Below are 24284 nucleotides of genomic sequence, written 5' to 3'. Positions count from 1 at the left end.
AACTTAATCTCCATTACCTTGTTTCCTACAACAAGAGATGACATGGCATGATGGTTAAGAATACTGTCCTGGGAACCAGACGGCCTGGGCTTGAGTGTTGGCTCCATTTTGAAGTTGTTGGACCTTGGGCAAATAATCTGTAAAATCAGAATCATAATCATACCTGCCTCATAGGGTTAAACAGAATCATGAATATAAAGTACTTAGAATAAAGTCTGACACATAGTTAGGGCTGTATTAATGTCAGCACTATTTTTATTAATAATACCAGTTGTGTAACCATAGGCAATTTCATATGTTCTCTGAGATTTGGTTTGAACGTCTAGAAAATGATGGTTAAAATGCCTCTGTAGCAGGATTGTGGTGAGGGTGTTAATTCATGTGTGTGGAGCATCAAGAACCGCACTGGCATGTGGCCACAGCTGGGCAAAGAGGGAAGAAAGACCATGACAAACTTTGGGACTTGGATAAACTGTGCTCTCACCTTTGCTCCTTGTGTACCCCCCGTCTTGTCCTTCTGCTCAAGGCCATTGGCAGCCCCTGAGGTCTGGACCTCTCCCCTCCTGCTTTCTCAGGAACCTTGTGCTATCAATTAAGCTCCTATCCCTTCAACCTTTTCCACTTGGCTTGCTTCTCCTCAAAAGCATTTAAATAGGCTCTGGTCTTTTCTAACTTAGAACACCACCTTCAAAAAAAATCAACTCTTCCCCCACTGTCCCATTCTTTCTCCTTCAATTTTTTCACAGCCAAACTCCTTGCAGTATTTGTCTACACAACCTGTCTCTACTTCCTCACCTCCCACTCAATCCTCCTGATGGTGCAGCCTTTAAAAACCGTGTTGAATACTTGGAGTCTGGAAGAAGCAAGGTAAAGAGAGCAAAGGTTATTTTCACCCTGAAGAGATAGCCTTTAGAGAAGTACAGCCAGGGAGTGATCGAGTCCCCTAACAAAGACACTTTGGTGAACCAAGAATGGGATGGCCCCGACTAGAGTTGGTCTTCACTGCCAGATGTCCAATCTGTCTTCACAGCACACTGGGCAGAACCCACAGTTCTCTCGTCTCATGACATACATGCGTGCAGATCCCTCCTGAATTATGAGCCCTTTTCCAGGCAGCACCAGACTCCAGATCAAGCCTAGTACAGCCAGAGCCAGTCTCTCTGTGCCCTTCCAATCAACAGCCTTCTCTGCAATAAGGAGGGGACCCATGGCTTCAGTGAGGCCCAAGCAGTACCAAGAAGAGAAGAAGGTTATGAAGGTAAAACATCTACGGAGTTGCAAGTTTCTAATTTTTTTTCTGTTTTCCTTTTCTTCTGCTTTATAATCATTTATAATGAGGAAAGGCCAGGATCAGATGCCATTAACTTCACTCTAATATTGTCCACCTGGGAGGTCACCCAGGAACACCTGAAATGCCATACCTAACAGCTCCAAAAGATGATAGGTAGTGTTTGAGAAGCAAATGCTACAGAGCTCTGCACATTCAAGAGCTCATTTGATTTTTTTAACAAATATATGAGGTAAGGGCCCTTGCCCACCCCATTTACAAATAAAGAGACTGATGTTTAGGGTCAGCAGCATCTACCCTCTGCAGGGCCAACCATATGTCAGGTACTGACCTAGCTGAATACTTTGAAAACAATCCTCACAGCCACAGCTTTATAGACAAGTGTTATTGCCCCTTCTTTGCAGATGAAGAGCATAGGATTTGGTACCAGACAAGGCTGGGCCTAGTACTTACTAATTAGATGGGTGACCTTGGGTGACCTTCTTAAGTTCACCCAAATATATAAAGTTTACCATCTATAAAATATCAGGGCTACGCCGGGCACGCTGGCTCATGCCTGTAATCCCAGCACTTTGGGAGGCCGAGGTGGGTGGATCACGTGGTCAGGAGTTGGAGACCAACCTGGCCAACATGGTGGAACCCCGTCTCTACTAAGAATACGAAAATTAGCCGGGCATAGTGGCATGTGCCTGTAATCCCAGCTACTTGGGAGGCTGGGGCAGAAGAATCGCCTGACCCAGGAGACAGAGGTTGCAGTGAGACGAGACTGTGCCACTGCACTCCAGCCTGGGCAACAGAGTGAGACTCCGTCTCAAAAAAAAAAAAAAAAAAAAAAAATCAGGGCTAAATTGAATGAGCTGAAAGGTCCATTCTGACGGAACTCTCTTCGACCTAATAATTGCTAAGTATCTCCTCATAACTCCCAAATGTTAGTGTCAGCTCTGTATACTGGAGTCACAGAAAACAAGTTCTTTCAGTTTTAGGAGAGGAAATAAAGTGTGTGGAGAAAAAGAACTGGATGGTCTGTAGCTGCCATTCTGTTTCCTTTTCACTAGGTTGTTCTTAGCGGACCTTTAACTTTCCAGATTCTTCTAATTTTTATTTTTATTTTGAGGCAGAGTCTCACTCTGTTACCCAGACTGGAGTGCAGTGCACAATCTTGGCTCACTGCAACCTCTGCCTCCAAAGTTCAAGTGATTCTCATGCCTCAGCCTTCCTAGTAGCTGGGATTACAGGCGTGCACCAACACTTGGCTAATTTCTTTGTATTTTTAGTAGAGACGGGGTTTCACCATGTTGGCCAGGCTGGTCTCGAACTCCTGGCCTCATGTGATCCACCCACCTTGGCCTCCCAAAGTGCTGGGATTACTGGCATGAGTCATCACGCATGGCCTAGATTCATCTAAATTTTAAAACATGGGATGTTGCAATCAGATAGAAGAGCCAGATCCAGTATTGGTGGCAGCTGTTACTGGTTTTGTGACCTGAAGAAGCTAATCAATGTTTCTAAGCCTCAATTCCCTCCTCTGTAAAAGTGGGTGCTCACAGTGTTGTTGAGAAGATTAAGCAGGGAAGAGTGTGTGAAACTACCTTACACATAGCAAGGGCTCAATAAATGGTAGTAACTGTTCTTTGTTTTAAAAAATTTTTGCTTAATCCACTGCACAATAAAGTGACCCATGGAAGACCTTGGGAAATGTTTACAGGTTTCAAATTTGGTGTTTGCCAAGTATTGCAAAACATCTACCCCTCCTCACTACACACTTGTACTCCTGTTAAAATACATTACTGTGCTTGAAGGTGTCCAGTCTTCTATTGTCTTGCATAATAGCACAGGCGAGCTTGGTGAAGGTAGGTGGAATCAGGGTGTGTTTTCAGCAACAAGTGAGCAGAGGAGCTGAGCGGGTGGTTCTGAGCAAAGGGCCCGAGAAGTGACAGCAGAGGGGGAGTGATGCCGAAACGATAATATTAGAGTACACAGAGTAATGCACAGCTGCCAGGTCATGCAATTTGAGAACTGCTTCAGAACAGTCAACTCTTCCACGCTGTTGCTAAGAGACGGGGGAGGTGGGGAGGCATTCATCCCTTGAACAAAAGGGAGGGGAAAAACACAAACAGACACAAACTCTAAGTTTTGGAAGTGATTTCATGGACTCCTATTTTCTGAACATTAGTGTCTTTGGAGACATTTTCGTGTGTTGAGTTCCTACTGTGTGCTATGTGTGGCTCAAGGCACTAGGAAGAGAGCAGTGGACAAAGTCCCTGTTTTCATGGAGCTTCTATTGGATTTGGTCTTCTCCTTTGATGTTGAGGGGACTGACTGAGGTCCTCAGAAGGGAAGAACTTGACTAAGATCTGAAGGCAACCTATTGGCAAAGCTGATCTTTGAATCCAGGCCTCCTAAATCCAAGATCGAGACTTTTTCCACATACTACATTTTACAAAAGAGATTCATCTGCAGCAGATTTTAATGTTAGCTAGGACTTAAGTACCTCAGCTAGGTCAAGGTCCATTCACTGGAGATTTCTGCAAATGAGTCCAAAAAAATGATGTTTTTTTAATTTCAAGTGTCCCACGGAGAAGTTTCATATTTATTCAGAGTCCTTGTCTTCCATCATTACACCTAGTTGAATGAAACTGTATAGTATGAAAGGAGGTAGGGAGAATCAAAACAGGAAAAAGATTTGGGTATCTCGTAACTGCTGAAAATTAGCAAGACATGGAAGTCAAGAGATCTGGGTGCAGAAGCAGTTTCTACTTCTTCCGACCTGTGACCTTCACCTCTCTAGGCCTGTTTTCCCACCTATAACATGAGGGATTGCATTATAAGAATCTCAGCATTCTTCTCCAGCTCTAAATTTATGATGAGTCACCCAACAGTGCCATGCAGTGAAAATAGCCCTAAGGCCCTAAGATGTAATTTCAGAGAGGGACTGTGGTTCAAAGATGAAAAACTGAGTGTTAATTGCCCCTTCTCCTGTGCTCCCATGGTCCTAGGGCAGGGTGCTGCTGTAGTGCACATTCTGCTGTGCATGCTGAGAAGCTGGCTCGGGGTCTGCACCAGCAGAAAGGTCTGTGCTTATGGAGGGTGAGCACTGTGTCCTGTGTACTGCCACGTGACTGTTTTTGCAGGCCTTTCTTCCCATCAGACCATGACTACTTTGATGGCAAGGACCATGTCTTATTTATCCTTCTGCCCTAGTGCCTGCCGCTGAGTAGTCTGTAGATGTTTACAGAGTGAAGGAATCAATGAATAATGACTGAGTGAGAAAACTATACTTTTTCAGGGTCAATAAAGGAAATAGCACAAGAGAATCTCCCGTGATAAACTTGTCAAAGTGATCCCAGAATTAAACATTCAGGCTGGAGAGGTTATTAGTGACTTGCTTAAGGCCACATTGTTTAAAAGCAGCAAAGCTAGGACTCCTTTCCTCTCTCCTTTTCTTTCTTTTATTCAGTACTCCAAAAGGGTGTTTGGCTCCAGCATTGAACACAGGTGACTTTGAATAACAATTTATCAGAACAAGATGAATTTTGAAGCAGGTAGGAGGGTGGCCTTTGAGTCTGACAGATGTGGGTTCAAATCCTCTGGGGCCGCTGACTATCAGTGTGATCTATGGCAACTTAACCTCCCGGAAGCTCAGTTTCCTCGTGTGAAAAGTAGAAGTGATAACATCTCCACCATCTCCCTTGCAGGCTGCTTCTGTGGGGTCATTTGAAGGCTTATGGTTAACCCAGATAAGAGGTAGGATGGGAGTTTCTAACACAAGTCTCTTACTGTCCCGCACGATTTGTTGCTTCAGAGAAATGGGGTCTTCTCTATCTTTTTGAAATGCCATTGTTGGCTTAGACAATGAGTGGCCTTCTGTGTATGTGATGTACATTCTCCCCCAGACCTACTGTTATGTATTTTCCAGCCTACTGAGGTAGTCCAGGCCCATTCACTATACACATCAGTGTGTGCTGGCTTGTGTTTTTTCCCTTTCTGCGGCTACAGCCTGAACTAAGACTGGGTCCTTCCAGCTCTCCAACACATGATTGCTGCCTGCCAGAACCACAGACCCTTCTTGGGACTGGCACGAATTTCAGCCAACAGAGCCTGCACAGAAACACATGGAAAAGGCTTCCGGTGGAGCTTACTGTGAGTCACAGACAGCCATAGTTGCACTGGATAGAGAGCTGGCAGATGCCATCAGCATATGCCCCTTAGAAACTCTGGTTGTTTTGTGGCCTGGAGAAGAGCCCAGAATTATGGAGCCTAAGAGGCAGCACCTCTGCTTTCTGAAGAGGAAGCCGTAGTGCCGTGGACTTCACCACGTGCACAGTGGCTGCATCCAGACCTGAATGCCCCTCTCATTACTCACCGGAAGTGAGCTTTGAACACTTCACACAGGAAGATGACTCGCTCCTCCAACAAGATGCAGAAAGTCTTTCCAAGCAAATGACTTGAAGTGTTTAAATATTCTGTTTCTCAGTCTGCTTTTTTTCTGTTAAATCCTTCAGCTTGAATGAGCACCTTTGTCTGCAAATTGATCCGGTTGTAGCATCCCTTGACCACCTAGGTGGATTTTTAATTTGTACTTAAGGCCAGTTACAATATGCCATCTGCAACTCTGCTCCCTTTATGCTCCTGTAGCACTGCTATAGAGAGGAAGGGTTTGTCGTAGCAATGGGAAATAAAACAATCAGCATACAACTTTTGCAATTGGAAATGAACAAGCATAAAAAAATAACGGCTGATATTTGTTATCGGTCAGGCCTGAGTATGAGAATTATGGGTCTGTAACATGCCTGAATTAGCAAGAGGATGAAATTGCAAGAAGGCAGGCTGGAGAACAACCTCTTGACCCCACTCAGCATTTTGGAGCATGGCAGCTTAACAGATCCAACACAGCAAACAAGGGAATGAGTTAGTCTGGTGCTCATTCTCAAAGGTAGATGTGTCTGAAGTGAGAACTCTTGTTTGCATTCTCTGGAACCAAGTAGGGATCTGTCATCTTTTGGGAAGATCTGTCCTTCCTCAGCAGGTGTCCCATCAGCAAGGACAAAATCTGGAACCCAGATTCCAGGGAAAGAAACTAAGAAGAGCTAGGCATGGATCCAGGCCATTCAACAACGGGCTAGGGACAACAGCAGGCTCTGAGCTCAGGGAAGGGACGCTTGGGCAGAAACTAGTCTTACGGGATTGGGGAAGGTAGCACAGTATCACAGGGAGAGCATGTCTTTGGACTTGAAGAGACATAGATTATAATCCCAGTTTTGGTGCTTACTAGCTATGTGATTGCAGGTTGGTCAGTTTCCTTCATGGGACTCATCTGCAAAATAATTCTTACAGAGGCATCATAATACCCAAGATCACAGTCAGATAAACTTGGAATAGAAACTCTGGCTCATCATTTATGAACCATTAGTTCCTTAACTTTTGTCCTAACCTTCCTTAAGCCTCAGTTTTCCTATCTGTAAAAAGGAGATAAGATTACTTATCTTAGATCTAGTGTGAGGATTAATTGAAACATTGCAAGTACAATACTCAGGATAAGGCTCAGAACACAGAACACATTCCATAAATGGTGCTATTGATTGGTCCTGGGATGTTGGGTCCTGGTCTGGTTGGCAGTGAAGGCAAGGAAAACATGTGTGTGGGATATGCTGACAGTTTAGGGGATGTCCTAGAGTTTCCCATAGTTGTCCCAGTCAGTTTGATCTTGGTATTATGCACTAGGCTGTGTACTGTTTGGCCCCAGTTAAGATTCCAGGTCTGAGAACATCTTTGAAGCCCCTAGATGGATGGGCTGAGGTGATGAAAGAGGTAACTTTGATATGAACTATGCCTCAATAAATGGGTTCTGCAAACTGGGGAAGGCAGGGCTGAAGCTGACAGCTTTATAGTTCAAAGAGTGTTTTCCCAAATATGATTTAATTTAATTTAATCCTTATAGCTTGCATCACCAAAGTTGTCCCCAAATGAAGAAACAAAGATCCTGAGAGGTTCCCTAAGTGGGAGTCAGTGCTGGTACAGGGTCCTGAACTTGGCAAGACTGCAAAACCATGCTCCACCTGTGTCGCAGCAAGGCTGTGGTGTCTGTCCCAACGCAGTAGTCAGTGAGTATCTGCTCTCTGCTCAGTCCTGTGGAGGGGGCTCATAGTGTTGACCCTGTTCCTGCCATATATATATGTGTATAGTATAATAATAATAATTCTGGGGATGTAATACAGTTACTATTTGTTGAGCACTAACTGCTTAACATATGCCATCTTATTTTTTTTCACAGAAAAACACCATAAATAGGATTTCTGATGTCCATTTTATAGATGAAGAAGGAACGTTTAGCAAGGCCATTCAAGGATACACAGCTAGAGGATGAGATGGAATTGAAGTCTCTTTGTCAGCATCCTTTTCATTCTTGATGCCATTTCATTTCCCCTCCTGGTATGTTTTGTTATGCAGTTAGCTTAGGCCTAATTTTATATACCCAATTATAAACTGTGAAATAGGATTCTGGTATGAATTTCCTATTCTTCTCCCACTAAGCAACTGATGAATCCCTTCGTGGTCAGATGTGACGAATGGGATTGTTTCTGTTCTACTATGGTTTGAATTTCTACCTTGATAATTACACAAAAACACTATCAACTAAGGTGGACGCCAGGTAAACACTGCTCCCTCCTAAGTGCTTCTATGGCTGAGATCCATTCTCTCGCTCTTTTTCTCCTTTCTTCAAGAACAGATGTTCATATTCTTTGCCAGTTTTTCTATTGAGTTATAAGAACACATTATATATTAAGAAAATTAGTCCTATTTATTTGTCTTATAGGTTAGAAATATTTACCTGTTGGTCAATGGTCTATCATCTGAATATATAGTATTTTTGGGGGCCTCTGTATCATAGTTCTGTATTATTTTTTAGGAAAGCCTTCCCACTCCATGAGAAAAAGTAAGTTATTTATATATCCACATCTTATGGGTCTTTGACTTTACTTTCTATTCTCTTCCACTGAATTGTCTGTCTATTTCCCAATTTCAATTGTTACAATATTTATAGCTTTATAATTTGAGTTAATATCTGCCATTTTAAAGCTTTTTTTCTGGCTTCTGTTGCATTTTTATGTCTTTATTTCTTTCAGCTATTATGCAAATGATACAACCTGCTATGGAAAAAAGAGAAATAACAGATAAGTATACAAAGAAAATACAAGAAAAACATGAACAGTAATAATCTTATCCAAATGTTACTGAGATATTTTTGGAGTACTTAATTTCAATCTTTTTCCTATATGCAAACACACACAACTTTTCTCTAACAAAAATCAGATCATACTGTACTAGCAAACACCCTACCTGAAATCTGTATATCCATTGCCTATTGATTATGCCCATTGCTTAACATACTATGTTTTATTTAATCATTATTTAATTGTTGAGTATGCAAGTTATTTCTAAGTTTTCACTCAAGCTGTTTACGCTTATTTCTGTCTGGGTGTGAATGAATCTTTTGCACATTCCTCTAGCAAGTTGATCAACATCTGGTCTAAGATATTCTTCAGTGTTGGGTTTGTGCTGTCCACATCAGCTTAGCAATGTCTGCACAAAGACTCCTTCCCCCTCAAAAGTGCCATTCAGACTTGCTGTGGCATAAGGGGAACAATCTCATTGAGGAGAAAGTTGTCATTGTGGTTGAGAACATGAACTTTGGAATTGGATAGAGCCGTGTGAATTTTGCCTAAACTCCGAGTCTGCTTCCACATCTGTAAAATGTAGACACAAATAGTTACTCATAAGGTTCTGGTGGGGATTAAATGTGGTTATACCTGTAAAGTCCTTAGCATTATGCCCAGCACATAGTGAAGATGTTCGATAAATGATAACTAAACAAACATTGTGTCCCCTCCCACTACAACCACACTGCCCTCCCTCATATTACAGACTTTGCTGCTTGACAATCTTGGGGTGGGGCTGCTGAAAACTGAATCTCAATTTAGGAAGCCATGTTGTCCCAGGATTAGGGGCATTGGCCTCACATAAGAATCTCCCAATCTGCAGAATCTCAGGCCCCACCCAAAAACTATTCAATCAGAAACTACATTTTCAAAAGATATCCCAGATGATTTGTATGCATAGTAAAGTTTGAGAAGGTTTTAGTCTAGGTATTCAGGAAGTGATGCTGGTTGTGTATGGAGGACGGGGGCCCAGGAACTGATGAAATCTCTAGTTTGGAATTCTCGATAGCATTTGCATTCTTTTTTTTTTTTTTTTATCTCAAATCCATCACTCAGTAGCAATGTGATCTTCACAAAGCTCCCTTTACTTTTACCACCATAGTGTTGTAGGAGAAGCTCTATCTTCCAAGTCAGACAGATCTGGGCTTCAATTCCAGCTTTGTTAACTGGAGGACTTATTATTAGCTGGGAGGACTTGGAACAAATCATGCCAACTTTCTGATCCCAGTTTCCTTCCCTGTAAAATGTAGATAATAAACCTTTCTTGAGGTGTTACTAGAGATAACCAATGATAAAGTGTTTGGGAAATCTGGCATATCGTAGGGGTACAATGAGTAAGTGGTTTGACTCCAAAGACCTGAGTTTGGATCTCAGCTCCACAACTCACTTGGCTGATTGCTTTCTTTCCCTGGACTCAAGTTTCGTCATCTGTAAAACTGGCATTTCAACCAAATAACTTCTGAAGTCTCTCCCTCCTTTAAAGCTTGATATTACAAGGGCAAATTTTAGTACAAATATCCAAATCCTAACGGTAACTCACAATTACAAAAGAGCTGAGTCTGTCATTCACCTGTCAAATGATCTAAACTGCGTCTCAGTCAGGAGATGTGAAAAGAAGGATGGATTTTCTATGAATGTTTTCAATTTGGTAGAAACAAGTGACTCAAGGAAAGTGTTGACAGTTATTAAATTGAGTTTCCATATAATAAGGGTATATAATAGGTGACAAATGACAGGTCCTGAGAGCTGCATTTTGAATATTTGGAGGATTTGGGGCACATATCTGGTATTGGAACTTCTCTGAATTGGATTAGAACGCTGCATGGCTCACGCCTGTAATCCCAGCACTTTGGGAGGCCGAGGTGGGCAGATCACAAGGTCAGGAGATTGAGACCATCCTGGCTAACACAGTGAAACCCCATCTCTACTAAAAATACACACTCAAAAAAAATTAGCCGGGCGTGGTTGCAGGTGCCTGTAGTCCCAGCTACTAGGGAGGCTGAGGCAGGAGAATGGCGTGAACCTGGGAGGCGGAGCTTGCAGTGAGCAGAGATCGCGCCACTGCACTCCAGCCTGGGCCACAGAGCGAGACTCCGTCTCCAAAAAAAAAAGAGAGGAAAAAAAAAAAAAAAGAAAGCTGTCAAGACCATCCAGACCTGAAAATACCTGATAGGGTGATGGGAAACAAAAACATGACTTCTCACAGTAGATCCTTTATTGGTGATCGAAAATTGGTTTAAAAGTGTCCTAACTAATCTTTTTTGAAGGGAAAGTCAGAAATACATTCAAACTCACAGTGTGTACCTCTGAGAGACAGTGGCTCATTCAAGTATCACTTATCCATTTGTGTCTTCATTCATTCACTCATTCCCCAAATCCTAACTGAGTACATACTATAAAACAGACACTTGCCAGGTATTGGGGGATGGAGGGTCTGAGTAGGGGTAAAGATTAATTAGGTAATAAAATCCAGATTTCTTTTAAAAACAATCAGAAAATCTCACAAGGCTGGACCCACATTCTCACACAATAATGATTGCTGGCGCTGAGTCACTGGGGACCTACTAGGTGAAGCAGGAATCCCTGAGTGCCTACAGCTCCCATCCCCAAAGCTACATCATTACAGCATTCCTTCATATTACCTACCTGTCATTACCTATGGATGTCTGAATTCATGAATCTGAGCTCACGAATTCTCATTGAGAGAACCTTTCCAAAGAAATACCCATCGGATGCCCTTTGCTGAGAGCCTGGAGTAGAACCAGTGCTAAATTTCTAAGAGAGAGACAAATACCTAAATAACTCTATTGCAAAATAAAAGGTATTATCAGAAAGGGAAGGATGAAATGCTTTGAACATTTAGGGGACAGGGAAATTGTTTCTGGAGACTGGTACACATCAGAAATGGCTTCCTGGCAGATGTAGCACCGAATCTGGGACTTGAATGATTACATTTTCTCCATCAATTCAACAAATATTTGCTAGAAGCCAGCTAGCCAGAATGCTTTATAGAAGATGCACTCAGAATTGGCTAGTTATGAGGGAGCTGTTTGTCAACTGCTAATTTTCTATGGTTTGCTCTTCTTCCCTTTCCTTTTACATTCACAAATTGGGAAAGTTAAACTTGTAGATCACTTTGGGGATTGTCAAAGGGTGGCTTCTGGTAGATACCGGTTTCTCCAAGCCAGGCAAACCTGCATTCACTCAGCATATATTTTCAAGTCTGGACTATGTACCGTCCACTATGACAGGAGTCAGAAATACAGTGATGAGCGCTGGCCCTGTCCCATGTAATTTACAGCCTTTTTGGAGAGAGAGGCAGTTTCAGTGACCTCACAAATACATGCAGGAGTGTAACTCTGATGAGTACTGCAAAGGGAAGAGGGCCCTTGTTGCTAAAGGACTTATAAGAGGAGTTGGCCATGTCAGAAGGATCAGGGAAGGCCTTACTGAGGCATGAGGCTTCCTGGTGTGAATAGCAGTTAACAGGTGGAGGGAGACCAGGTTCTAGGTGGAGGAAATAGCATGTGTGTGGGCTCCTTTCCAGAAGAGCTGGAGAGAAGAGAGATGAAAGGAAGGTGATGCAGGATGAAGCTGCAGGAGTAAGAAGGGGTTTGATGATATAGCAGGCCCAGTCAAAGAATCTTGTCTTTATCCTAAGAGTCAAGAGAAGTTGCTGAGAATTTTTAAGCAGGAAAGGGTGATGATCATATTTATATTTTGGAAAGATCCTGCAACCTGCTCTCTGTGTTAAAACAGTTGAGTTCATATATCTTCTGGCTGCAATAATGGGAATGAACACAAGACAGGACAGAGTACATGGGGGGAGGCCGGTTAGCAAGCCAGTGTTGAGTTCAGAAGGAAGATGATGTTCTTTTGACTAGGATGCTGGTGATGGAGGGCAATGAAAAAATCTGAGAGATAAATAGTAGCTAAATCAACAATATAATGGGCTGAACATGGAGGAGAAAAAAAGAAAAGAGTCAAACATATCTTCTAGGTTCCTCTCTGCCATGCATAATTGGATGGATGGAATACCATTCACTGAAATGAATCACCACTTGGCTTTGTTCTAAGACTGCTGTGTACAGTTGTGTGAGTTGTGTACTACACCAGCGCATCTGGCTAATTAACAAAGGCAGAAGCTGAAAGTCAGCCCATTCTCTGCTTACCAAGACACATATCCCCATGTAGGGTCATGTCTACCCAGGTGGGAGGGGCAGCTTCTTATAATTTGCAAAAAATAGCTATGCATTTGGCTAGATAAAAAGTTACACCTTTTAACCAGCATTGCAGGCATCCAAGAAGGCCCAGATAGGGTGCTACGAGTGGGAGGGAGCACTAGAGGTGGTAAAGCCAGGGTCAGGATACCTGGATGGTAGAGACAAGGGCTGAAGAAGGTGATGAGAAAATGAGAGAGTGCAAAAAATATCAAGCTCAGTTTATTTATCCTGCAGTGGCTATCTCTGGCATTTCCTGGACTCCTGACCCACAGGGAGGGATCCTGCCTGTGGCTCACCCTTCCTGTTATTTTAATTCTTTTGTTGGATGCCTTTAATGAATGTAGACATGGACACTCATACATCAGAGAGCAGAAGTACTTTAAGAACCATCTAGCCCTACTCCTTCATTACACGGATGAGAACGCTGAGGTCCAGGGAAATGGAAAGCTTTGCTCTGTCTCCTGCTGGGACAAGATCCTTAATTGCCTGATTCCTCACATCATGCTGATCTTTCCTCTAACAAGAAATTGACTGAGCTTTCACAGACAACGAGGCAACACCTGAAAGAGCAAAGATACCAAGTCAGATTCATCTGAGTTTGGATCTCTGCTTGCCATTCTTTGTTGTGTGATTTTTGACAAGTTACTTAATCTCTCCAAGCTTCACTTTCCCCACCTGTAAAATGAAGATTAAAAACACCTTGAAGGTGGGCTGTGAGGATTAACGTAAAGCCTTTGGGATAGGGTCTGATATTCACGAGCCACCATCTAGACCACATTCTCTACTTATGTTGACTTCTCCAGCCCCTGTCTCTTCCCTACCCTTTCTCTATTCTCAAAGGGTTTGCAGGGATTCTGCAGAAAATTTATTTTTTGGAAATTCTTTGTGGAACTCAACACAAATTCAGCATATCAAATAAACAAAATATTAAGAAATGACTCTACCTTTTCCCCTAACCTTTCACGTAGGGTTCTGATCCCTAAGATGCAAATGGCAATTAACCCTGCCCCCCACACTAGCCCTCTACCTCTCCCTGTGATGGCTCTGCACAGATCTCAGGAAGCTTTATGTGAAAATAACACCTTGGAACTAGAAGCAGAAGGAACTAGAGAGGTTTCTGCTGGAAGCATAATATAAAAGCCAGTTTTGAAGAAGGCGGGGGGTGGTGGGGGCTCAGAAAAATGAGCGATTACCCGAAGGAACTTTTTTTTCTCCCAACATGATTTTTGATGGCTCATAGTTACTTTCATTTGTTCCGTGACTTTGAGAGGCTGACAAATAGCAGCCTCATTCTGAATGCCTATTGTTACTCCTGAGGTTTTATGTAGAGTAGAAAAGATTGTTTTGAACGTTTCTCATGGACAAGTGGAAGCTGTACTCTTGCTACAAATGATTCATGTGGGAGAAATGATATATAAACAAGATTGCCTGCTTGGAGAGTGGATGAGAGGGCGAGTTATTTCAGGAGGGCTCTTGACTCTCATGCCAGCAAATGATAAAAGCTAGCTCTCAGAATGGCAGGGGTGCTATGGAATGGAGGCTTCAGAAACTTTTTGACTCTTACATTTTATAGTCAATGTCAAAAAAATGTATTATAAATTTCTGACTAAGTCCAGTTACTTTTTCATGGTGATGATGTAGCAATAGGTTGATTCAACCTTGGGCCTTGTCCTGTCAGTGTGTTGAGGCTGAAAGAGCCTGGGTTCTGGAAGCTGAGCCTCTGGGGTAAGGTAGGTGCCTAAGGGGCAAAATTTCAGGAGGCACCTACTCTCAGGGTCATACAGGCACAGAGTCAGCACTTGCACAATCCTGTAAGTGAGAGCCTCCTTAAATTTTGCCCTCTGGGTCACCCTCTTTTCTCACCCAAATCCGGGCCCTGGAATTGAATTAGAATCAAGACTCCATCACTTACTGGTGGTGCAACTTTAGGGAATCAGTTAGGATTAGTCTTGGCTATAAAAGAAAAAAGCCAAGTGAGAGTGGCTTATTTCTCTATTACATAAAAATCTAGAGCGATACAGGACAGGGCTGGCATAATGTCCCTGTTGCATAAAGTCATCAGATCCTAGTTCCTTCCAGTGCACTTTTCTGCCATTCCTAGGGTTTTGCCTTCATGATTCAAAATGACATATCCACATTCTAGGCAGCAGGATGGAGGAAGGTGACTAAACCATGTGAATATATTACTGATTTTTAAAAATATAACAAAATTATAATTATAAACATGTAGAACAGATTGTAAAAGCCCAAACAATACAAAAGTAAAATATATTTTTGGATTGTTAAATCACCTATAATTGTTATTTCTATCAGCCCCACTCCAAATTCCCAGCCTAAGCATCTAGTTTATTGCAACTATTAAGGATTGAGCCAGTCTTGATTCCCACAATTGAAAATGTTTTCAGAAGGAATTATTCTTATGGAAGCTCATAAAATGTTCTTAAACCCATAGGTTTGAAAATAAGAAAATTATCTAGAGTGGAGTGGTAGACAGCTGAGTTATCTGCCTGCCCAGCACTCACTTCCCATTCTGGCAGGCATACTTCAATTTTGGTTTGGGGAACAAACTACCAGGTTCCTTTGCTTACAGACTTGGTAGAAATTGTCATTTGGGCTACAGATGGGAAGACGTAGAAATGTAACTCAAACTACGACCATAATATCCCTCTCTCTTCGAATAATTTGTCTCTTGGATATGGATAAAAAGCATAGACATATGACTGGGGATCATTTTCTCTAACAGAGACATGGAACTCAAACAAATTCCCTGAGCTGCGTTGGATCCTGTTCTTTCTGAGGCCTGACACTTCAGCGTCTTCAAATCTAATTTGCAATGCCCCATATCCTTCCGGTACACCTCTCCTATTTAAGTTACCTAGAGTCCATTTATGTTGCTTGCAATCAAGAACCCTAACTGACAAAAGAAGCTATTCACTTTTCTACCCAAATATTTGAAACTATACAGGTTGGTCTCTCCTACCTTGTTAATTATACCTGTTTTCTTCTCCAGCTTTTCCCAGGTGAAGCCATTAATGCCTCCACCCATAGGCTTAACCCTGCCCTGTTTCTGAGCCAACTCTAAAGTGAGGTATGAAGAGTCTTGATTTTTTACTGGGTGGGACTTAGAATTAAGTCATCTCCCTAATATCTGGGTTGTAGTGACTATGAGGTTTGATTTCATCCTCAGGAATAGGACTAAAGAGGTGGTGGGTGAGTTGCATGCAGGATACCAAACGATAAATCGCGGGGGCTTCCAGAAGTTCCAGAGGAATTACCTAGAAGGCATCATTCCAAGGAGGAAGGAGGCCAAAGCATCACATAGACTTCATAAAACAAGGGACCTTGCCTATCTTATTCCCCACTGTATCCCCAGTACAAAAAATTATGTCTGGCTCATGGTAAGTACTCAGGAAGTAAGTACTGAGGCTGAATAAAAGAGGGAAAAAGCAATGGCAGTAAGAAGGGCTGAGATTTGTGGGGATAGAAATCAAGTGAAGAGGTGAGGTGACATTGCAGAGATGGAGTGAGGTCAGTGAGTAGAAAGGGGAAAGATGCAAAGTTAAGAGTGCAAGAGATGCTGACTTCTCACAGGTGCCAACCGAGGCAGTCACTGGGACAATTTCTGGTCTTTCACAATATTTTCTTGAATTATCTTCTCTGCCAATGACATCTCTCAAACAAAGTTAACCTCAGGAAAACCTATAGCTGCCATATTCTGCCTCTTTGCCTGCCCTCCTTCCTTCTCCCTGCTGGCTTGGCCCAGCCCAGCAGAATGACATTTTGTGTTGGTCCTTCCTCTTGAGTGTTGACCATTTCCCTGTCTTAATCCCTAACCCAAGGCCTGGTGCTCTTATAACCTGCTGTGCTCTTCCATATTCTCCCTACTAAGATGAGAGACTCATCAATTTCCTTGACAGGTCCCTGAGATGCCGTCACCAAAGTCTGGTTTCTTAAATGATGACCTGGTTAATACAAACAAGAATGAAAAATGACCCCCACAACTAACATATATCGGGCACTTACAAAGATCAGGTCCTGAGCAGTGCTTTTAACTTTTGTACAGTACTCACCACAAACCCATGAATTAAATATTATTTTGGTATGAACTGCTAGTTGCCTACCCAGTATTCATTCTCCCATTCACAGATGTTAAAGACTACATTTCCCAGCTTTCTTTGCAACTAGGAGTAGCCAAAGAATATAAATATAAGTTGCTGGGTAAGCTTCAGAGAAAGCTGTTTAATGCTGATAGAGTGCCTTTCATTGCTGTGAAATATTGGCTGCAGTGTAGACATGATAGCTGGAGGGCACCTTGTAACCATGAAGTAACTTTAGGATGGAAGCCATATGCGAAGAATGGTGGAACAGAAACAGAGAAGGAGCCTATGACCCTGATGGCTGTGGAGCTGCTACAGTGCCTTCCTCCAGACTTTTTATAACAGGCAAAATAAATCTCTAACTCCTTAAAGCCATTAAAAGAGTTATTTAGCTGCTCTGTTTTATGCAATGAAATCCAATTCTGATCGAGTTAATTATTACCCTGTGGGGCAGGCATATTTAGTGTTCCCCAAATATCTACCACTCTTCCACATTTCCCAGTCTTCCTTGCAGTTGAGTTGGGCCATGTGTCTTATTCTGACCAATGAGCTCCAAGCAGAAATTACATACATTGCTTGTGTGCTGAGGCACCTAGGAGCCAGTATAACTTCTCCAGCTCTCTCTTTCTTGACACAGTAACATTGGAAGCCATATGATGAGATAGTAGTGTCACGAGACAGAAGAAAATGGGATCTCTAAGTCACTGGATGTAGGAGGATTCCCACTGACTTGACTTTGGGTGGGTAAAAAATTAATTTTTGTTCTGTGAAGTCACTGAGATTTCAGTTTGTTACCACAGCACAGATTAACCTATCCTGACTAATACACCCCATTTTATAGATGAAGAGATTAAGCCTCTCAGCAAACAAGTAACTTTACCCAATCAAAGGGCTACTAAGTGACCAAGTCTATATGACTCATGATAGCCAACCCATGGCCTCCACTTTCCTATGTATTGGCCCCAGCTTGACATCCCTGATCTTGTTGGCTTCCTGACATTTGCTTCCGTCCAGGTCCTTCCCTCCTTTCTGTCTCCATCGCTCTTTTTGGCATGCATGGATGAGAATGCCATATGTCCAAGTCTTCAGCTATGACACAAAAATCATAGAATTGCTTCTAATGTTGTAATCCCGTCTTGGAATTTATTTTGAGCCTTGGCTGGTTGAGTTGGCCATTCCTGAAGATGGCTGCTCAGCATCTGGCTCCCATTTGGTCTTTGGCTAAAAATTCAAAATTCATTTTCATCACTGGGTTTGTAGTATTTTCTTTCTTTGCTGAGCACAGTGAAGGAAAAGATGTGGCCATAATACTGTATCTGAATCACTCAGCTTGGTGGGTTGGAACAACTTGTTCCTAAGAAAAACTTGTGTATTTAACAGATGTTATCACATTCCAGGGACCGTGATAGATGCTGGGGATGCAAAGAGAACTTTACAAAGTAGCCCTTACATTAAAGGAGTAGCCAACCTAATGGCCTGCATGAAGTTTAAAAATGCAAAATACTGTGATAAGCCCATGGAGAATCAGCACACATAGGCACACGGATAACACAAATGAGAAGGTTGTTTTTCCCACCCAGCATGATCCTGATTCCCACATGAATGGGTTTTAATGATATGATTGGAAGAGTTGCTGACTATTGAGTGCTGTGCTAAGCGTTTTCCAAAAATCAACACTTCCCTCCTTTACAACGATGACACCTATTCCATGCATAAGTAAACTGTTGCCCAGTGAAGGAAAGAGACTTACCCAAAGTCATGTATCTAAGATTTCAACTCAGTTCTGTCTAACGCTTGATCTTCAAATCTTCTCCAGCATAGTAAGCTGGTGCCCCTGTTAATGTAGATGAGTTTGGATGGGTTTATTCCAATATCGCACGTGTCTCTTGTCTCGTTATCCAATGAGTTCCCTGAGCCAAGCACTCCGCAGCTCCATCGCAGCGTGGGCATCTTGGAAATTCGGTGCTAGTTCTCAAGGCCTCCTACCTGCTGAACCTTAGTCTTCACTGCTGAAATAAGAGCTGTCCTGCAAACAGCGTTTGGCGCTCGCTTCCTGGCCTCCGGCTGGTGGAGCAAGGACGTTTCCAGCACATAAGATTCCCCACTCTGTTAAAAAAAAATGTGTTTATACTTGGTCTCCTCTGAAGGCGGACGACACCCATACTTTTGTCCCAGCCCAATTTGTTGGCTGGGTTTTTTCTCATCCTTTAAATCCCGAGAAGCAGGGAACCTGCCCTCTGGCGCCATCTACCGGCACTGTTTTTCGAGTCCAAGGAGCCACCTGCGGAGTTGGGATGTGTTTAGTAATTGATTGGATGAATCCTGCCACTTCGTTAGTAGATTCTTATTTTCTTCACGGACTCTTTACCAATTAGTAAAGAGATTATATAGCAAATACATTATCTTACTTTAAAGAGACCAGAGTCTCCTATCTCTCGCTTCCCCCACCCCATCATTTGTGGCATTCCTTCATCTTTAATTTCTTCCTTCGAAAAATATTTATTTTGTTATTGTATAGAGATCAGGGCATGGGGCACACAGCTGCACACCTGAGCAAACAGAGGGGCTGACTCATTTGCTGTTGTAATGAAAAACATTAGTTTTGGGTTCATTACTGTGATTCCACAATGGGCACCAAATCCCGCTTAAGACCCACCGAAGAAGTCTTCAAAGGGACACGGTTTCAGGTCTGTGCCTGGTGAGCGTGCTGCCTCTTCGAATCTTTGCACAGAAATAACCTACGGTTGAAGACTCAGACCTGTCAGATCAAAACCAACCCTGGCCTCCAGACCTTGAAACAAGTCAAAACAGTGAACCTTACTCATCCATTTTCAAAATATGGCCTGTTTTCTTTACAAAATGCAGCAAAGCCTCTCAGATGGGCGCTGGCTGCAATATTTGATATATTAGGGAGAATCCTGACTCCTTCCAGGTTTCTGCCCATCTGTTTTAAATCCAAATGGCTTGGCAGAGGATGGTTTTTAGTTATGTATTTTTTTCATTTCAAATGGAATTTAAAACAGCAGGGGCAGAAAGCCCAGATATGGATGAGAGAGAAAATAAAAAGGCCCCTGGAATTCCCCATTCGCCTTCTACATGAAGGAAAAAATATCGGCATTTGTTGTAAACCTACTATGTGTCAAGTTATCACTAGGGAGTGTGATGTTGCTGAGCCACTGGAATTTTATAAAATTTTAAATGTTTTTCGTTTTCTTCTTCAGAGGTGGTTTGATTTCATGATCAAGAGCTTGAACTTAAAGTCAAATCCTGCTCCTGCCTCCTGCAGTCATGGGGCCTTAGCTATTCTGTGTAATGACTCTAGGTCTCAGTTTCCTTGCCTGAGAACAGGCCTGTGATAATTACCTTGATGGGCTATTGTCAGTTTTAAATAAGGTAGTGCGGAGGCAACTACCACAGGAATGGTTCTGCCTTAAGAATGAACTACGTGTGCATGTGTCTTTATAGCAGCATGATTTATAGTCCTTTGGGTATATACCCAGTAATAGGATGGCTGGGTCAAATGGTATTTCTAGTTCTAGATCCCTGAGGAATCGCCACACTGACTTCCACAATGATTCAACTAGTTTACAGTCCCACCAACAGTGTAAAAGTGTTCCTATTTCTCCACATCCTCTCCAGCACCTGTTGTTTCCTGACTTTTTAATGATTGCCATTCTAACTGGTGTGAGATGATATCTCACTGTGGTTTTGATTTGCATTTCTCTGATGGCCAGTGATGGTGAGCATTTTTTCATGTGTTTTTTGGCTGCATAAATGTCTTCTTTTGAGAAGTGTCTGTTCATGTCCTTCGCCCACCTTTTGATGGGGTTGTTTGTTTTTCTCTTGTAAATTTGTTTGAGTTCATTGTAGATTCTGGATATTAGCCCTTTGTCAGATGAATAGGTTGCGAAAATTTTCTCCCATTTTGTGGGTTGCCTGTTCACTCTGATGGTAGTTTCTTTTCCTGTGCAGTTTATTGTGGCACTATTCACAATAGCAAAGACTTGGAACCAACCCAAATGTCCAACAATGATAGACTGGATTAAGAAAATGTGGCACATATACACCATGGAATACTATGCAGCCATAAAAAATGATGAGTTCATGTCCTTTGTAGGGACATGGATGAAATTGGAAATCATCATTCTCAGTAAACTATCGCAAGAACAAAAAACCAAACACCGCCTATTCGCACTCATAGGTGGGAATTGAACAATGAGATCACATGGACACAGGAAGGGGAATATCACACTCTGGGGACTGTTGTGCAGTGGGGGGAGGGAGGAGGGATAGCATTGGGAGATATACCTAATGCTAGGTGACGAGTTAGTGGGTGCAGCGCACCAGCATGGCACATGTATACATATGTAACGAACCTGCACATTGTGCACATGTACCCTAAAGCTTAAAGTATAATAATTAAAAAAAAAAACAAAACTGCTTTGGTTATCCAAAAAAAAAAAAAAAAAAAAAAAAAGAATGAACTAGTGTGATTTTCAGAAAAAACCTGGGTTTTCTTTGCTCACCATCATCTGGCTGCTCAGTTTGTTGACGACTTGAGGGTACTATATTCGGACATGGCAAGTTAAACCACATACTATCTGGAACCACCTGCCCCTGTGGCCTCCCCTCCTACCTTGTCCCCTCCCCCTGAAGGAACCACGTTTTCTTTTCTTTTCTTTTCTTTTTTCTTTTCTTTTCTTTTTTTTTTTTTTAGACAGAGTCTCGCCCTGCTGCCAGGCTGGAGTGCAGTGGCACGATCTCAGCTCACTGCAACCTCCGACTCCCTGGTTCAAGCGATTCTCCTGCCTCAGCCTCCTGAGTAGCTGAGACTACAGGTGTGCACCACCACACCCAGCTAATTTTTGTATTTTTAGTATAGACGAGGTTTCACCATGTTGGCCAGGCTGGTCTCGATCTCTTGACCTCGTGATCCACCCGCTTCAGCCTCCCAAAGTGCTGGGATTACAGGTGCAAGCCACTGCGCCTGGCCCGATATTCACTTTCTTAAGATAAGACTTTAAGAAGACATTGACCAGAATTGCCCATTGAGAGACCAAAAAGTAAATAATGAGTAATGCATTGTGACCCAATTTTAGAAAGGCAGTAGATACCTCTAGCCTGGTCTGCAAGGTTTGATAATAATAACAGCAACAATAATCACTAAATGGATGAGCTCTGGTAGTTGACATTTTCTTTTGATCCCCTCAGTATCTACTCCCTCCTAGATCCTGATTTTCCTTTGAAGATACCCTCTTTCCTCCCTGTCTGGCCATGTGCTTTGAATGACTCCACAACCTTGGTTTCAGAGGTGGGCACTTGACCTACACTTAAGCTGGTCAATATATCCCACTTCACCCCTTGGCCATACTGATTGGTTCAGGGATGTGTATGTGACCCAATTAGATCAATGAAGCATAATTCTGGGAGGCTGTGAGAAATTGCTGTAGCCCTCTGACCCCTATGGATGGAGAGTTGGGACTTTCTGGACACTACCACATGGAGACTGAAGATGAAGCTAACACTTCCCAGAGCAAGCTGAGTGACAGACAGAAATCAAAGCCTGATGATACCATTTGAACCCTGTGTATAGCCATGTCTGGAGCTACATCTATGATGGTTTTTTACTGATATATTTCAATAAAAATCCTTTCCATTTAAACTAAGTTTCCTGCCTCTTGCAACCATGGAATTCTAACTGATACATTTATGATTTGCTGGCACTAGGTTAAGCTCTTTTACATATATTGACCTATTTAATCCTTACAACAACACAATGGGAGTAGATATTATATTATCTCCATTTCACAGTGAATGCAACTGAGGCTTAGACAAGTGAAATATTTTCCCACTGACAGCTCGAGGTTGATATTAGAATTCAGGTCTTAGCCACTATGCTGTTTCCTCGGCATGCGAATATGGCTGGAGAGTGGCAGCATGGTTCTTTCTCAGGATTCCATATCCTCTCAGGCACTTCATCCAGTTCTCTCCCTCCCCTCCCCAGCACTGGTAACCCATTCCTTCATTTTGCTGTCCTTTCCCTCATCTCTTCTCCCAATCTCACACCTTGACTTCAATACTCCCAGGAGATAAACATTAGGTCCTCCACCTAGCAAGTTCAGAAAGCTCAGGTTTAGAGCAAGCTCAGAGAGCCTAAGGCAGGAGACTGGCTGAGATGACCCCTGCACAGCCCCCAGGCCACCTTGTTGTGGAAGCTATGGCCTTAGCCTGGGTGCTGGTGATTGCTTCTTCCTTTTCTGGCACAGAGCCACTCGCAGAGGCTTCTTATACAGCACCTAGGGCAAGCCAGGCTGATAGGCACCCTGCTCGAATAAGGCATTTCACTGCCTGGGCATTTGTGTGCAGCTGGCTCTGTTTGAAATCCTGCCTCTTTCTGACTTCACTTCCTGAATGTGCTGACAGGCCTCTGAGCCAAGCCAAACAGGTTCACAATGCAGTGCCTGCAGAGTATTCCCCCGTGAGTGCAGCTGGGGAAACAAAACTTTTCTCCAGCCCACAGAGAGGACCTGTCAGCCCTTATATGACCAAGAAGTAGGCCCTGTGAGACCTCGTTGAATCTTAATGGGAAATGTTTTTATTTCAGCTGTGTGTGTGTGTGTATGTGTGTGTGTGTATTCCTGATTGTATTCCTGACTTTTTTTTCTTAAATTAACAAGTCGACAGTAAAAACTAGCTAATTATTCTGTGCCTGCTGTATATAAGTGCTTTAGATGTATGTTCCTCCCAACAACCTTCTGTGGCAGCCATGATTGGCCTCATTTTTGCAAAGAAAGAAATTGAGGATTAGCAATCAATGGTAAGGGACTGGCTCCATGCTCCCCAGCTACAAGTGGCAGAGGCTGGATTTAACACATGGGCACTTCACTCCAAAATCTGCATGCCTCTGAGTCATAATACCTCAATTCTCTCCCCTAACTCATAATACCTCAATTCCTGATGTGTTTGTTCAGAAGTGCAGTGAGGAACAGTGGGAAGGGCAGAGGCTCTAGTGTCTTTCTAGCTCTGAAGTTTGGCAAGATAGTTTTTTTCTCTAAATCTCAGTTCCTCATATACAAAATGAAATAACAGTGCCTGTGTGGCAGAGAAGTTGCAGAGTTCAATGAGATAGAAATTTACGTGGCAGTACTATTCAGGAGCAAGGTCCTATGCGGACAAAGCCAGTTCTTCGGAGTCAGGAAGAGTTGGATTCAGCTTGAGCTTCCACAAGTCACTTATTTCCTAAAGTTGAACAAGACCTGATGCTCCATTTCCCCTTAACACCAACCCTGGAAGTCCTAACACAATGCCTGCTACATAGGAGACATGTAGCAAATGGTATCTATTATAAATATTATATATGTGTCAGTTTTTATTATGCTTGTAGCAAGCATTATTGGTTCCTACCAGAGGATATCATTCCTACTGTTGGTTCCTACTAGAGTTAGAATATACTAGGTAA

At 42.6% G+C, this 24284-nt stretch overlaps 1 long non-coding RNA gene across 1 annotated transcript; it reads left to right on the top strand.

Moving 5' to 3' along the window:
- Positions 1-13057: 13057 nt before the first annotated feature.
- On the top strand, positions 13058-19596 carry LOC129526311 (uncharacterized). The gene is made up of 3 exons (XR_008670982.2): positions 13058-15816; positions 15916-16126; positions 18223-19596. It is a non-coding gene; the product is annotated as an uncharacterized lncRNA (long non-coding RNA).
- The last annotated feature ends 4688 nt before the right edge of the window (positions 19597-24284 follow it).

The sequence above is a fragment of the Gorilla gorilla genome, chromosome 1 (assembly GCF_029281585.2).
Source record: "Gorilla gorilla gorilla isolate KB3781 chromosome 1, NHGRI_mGorGor1-v2.1_pri, whole genome shotgun sequence".
Taxonomy (NCBI): Eukaryota; Metazoa; Chordata; class Mammalia; order Primates; family Hominidae; genus Gorilla; species Gorilla gorilla.
Note: the sequence above shows the minus strand (reverse complement) of the source record. Positions and strands in the feature narration are given on the sequence as shown.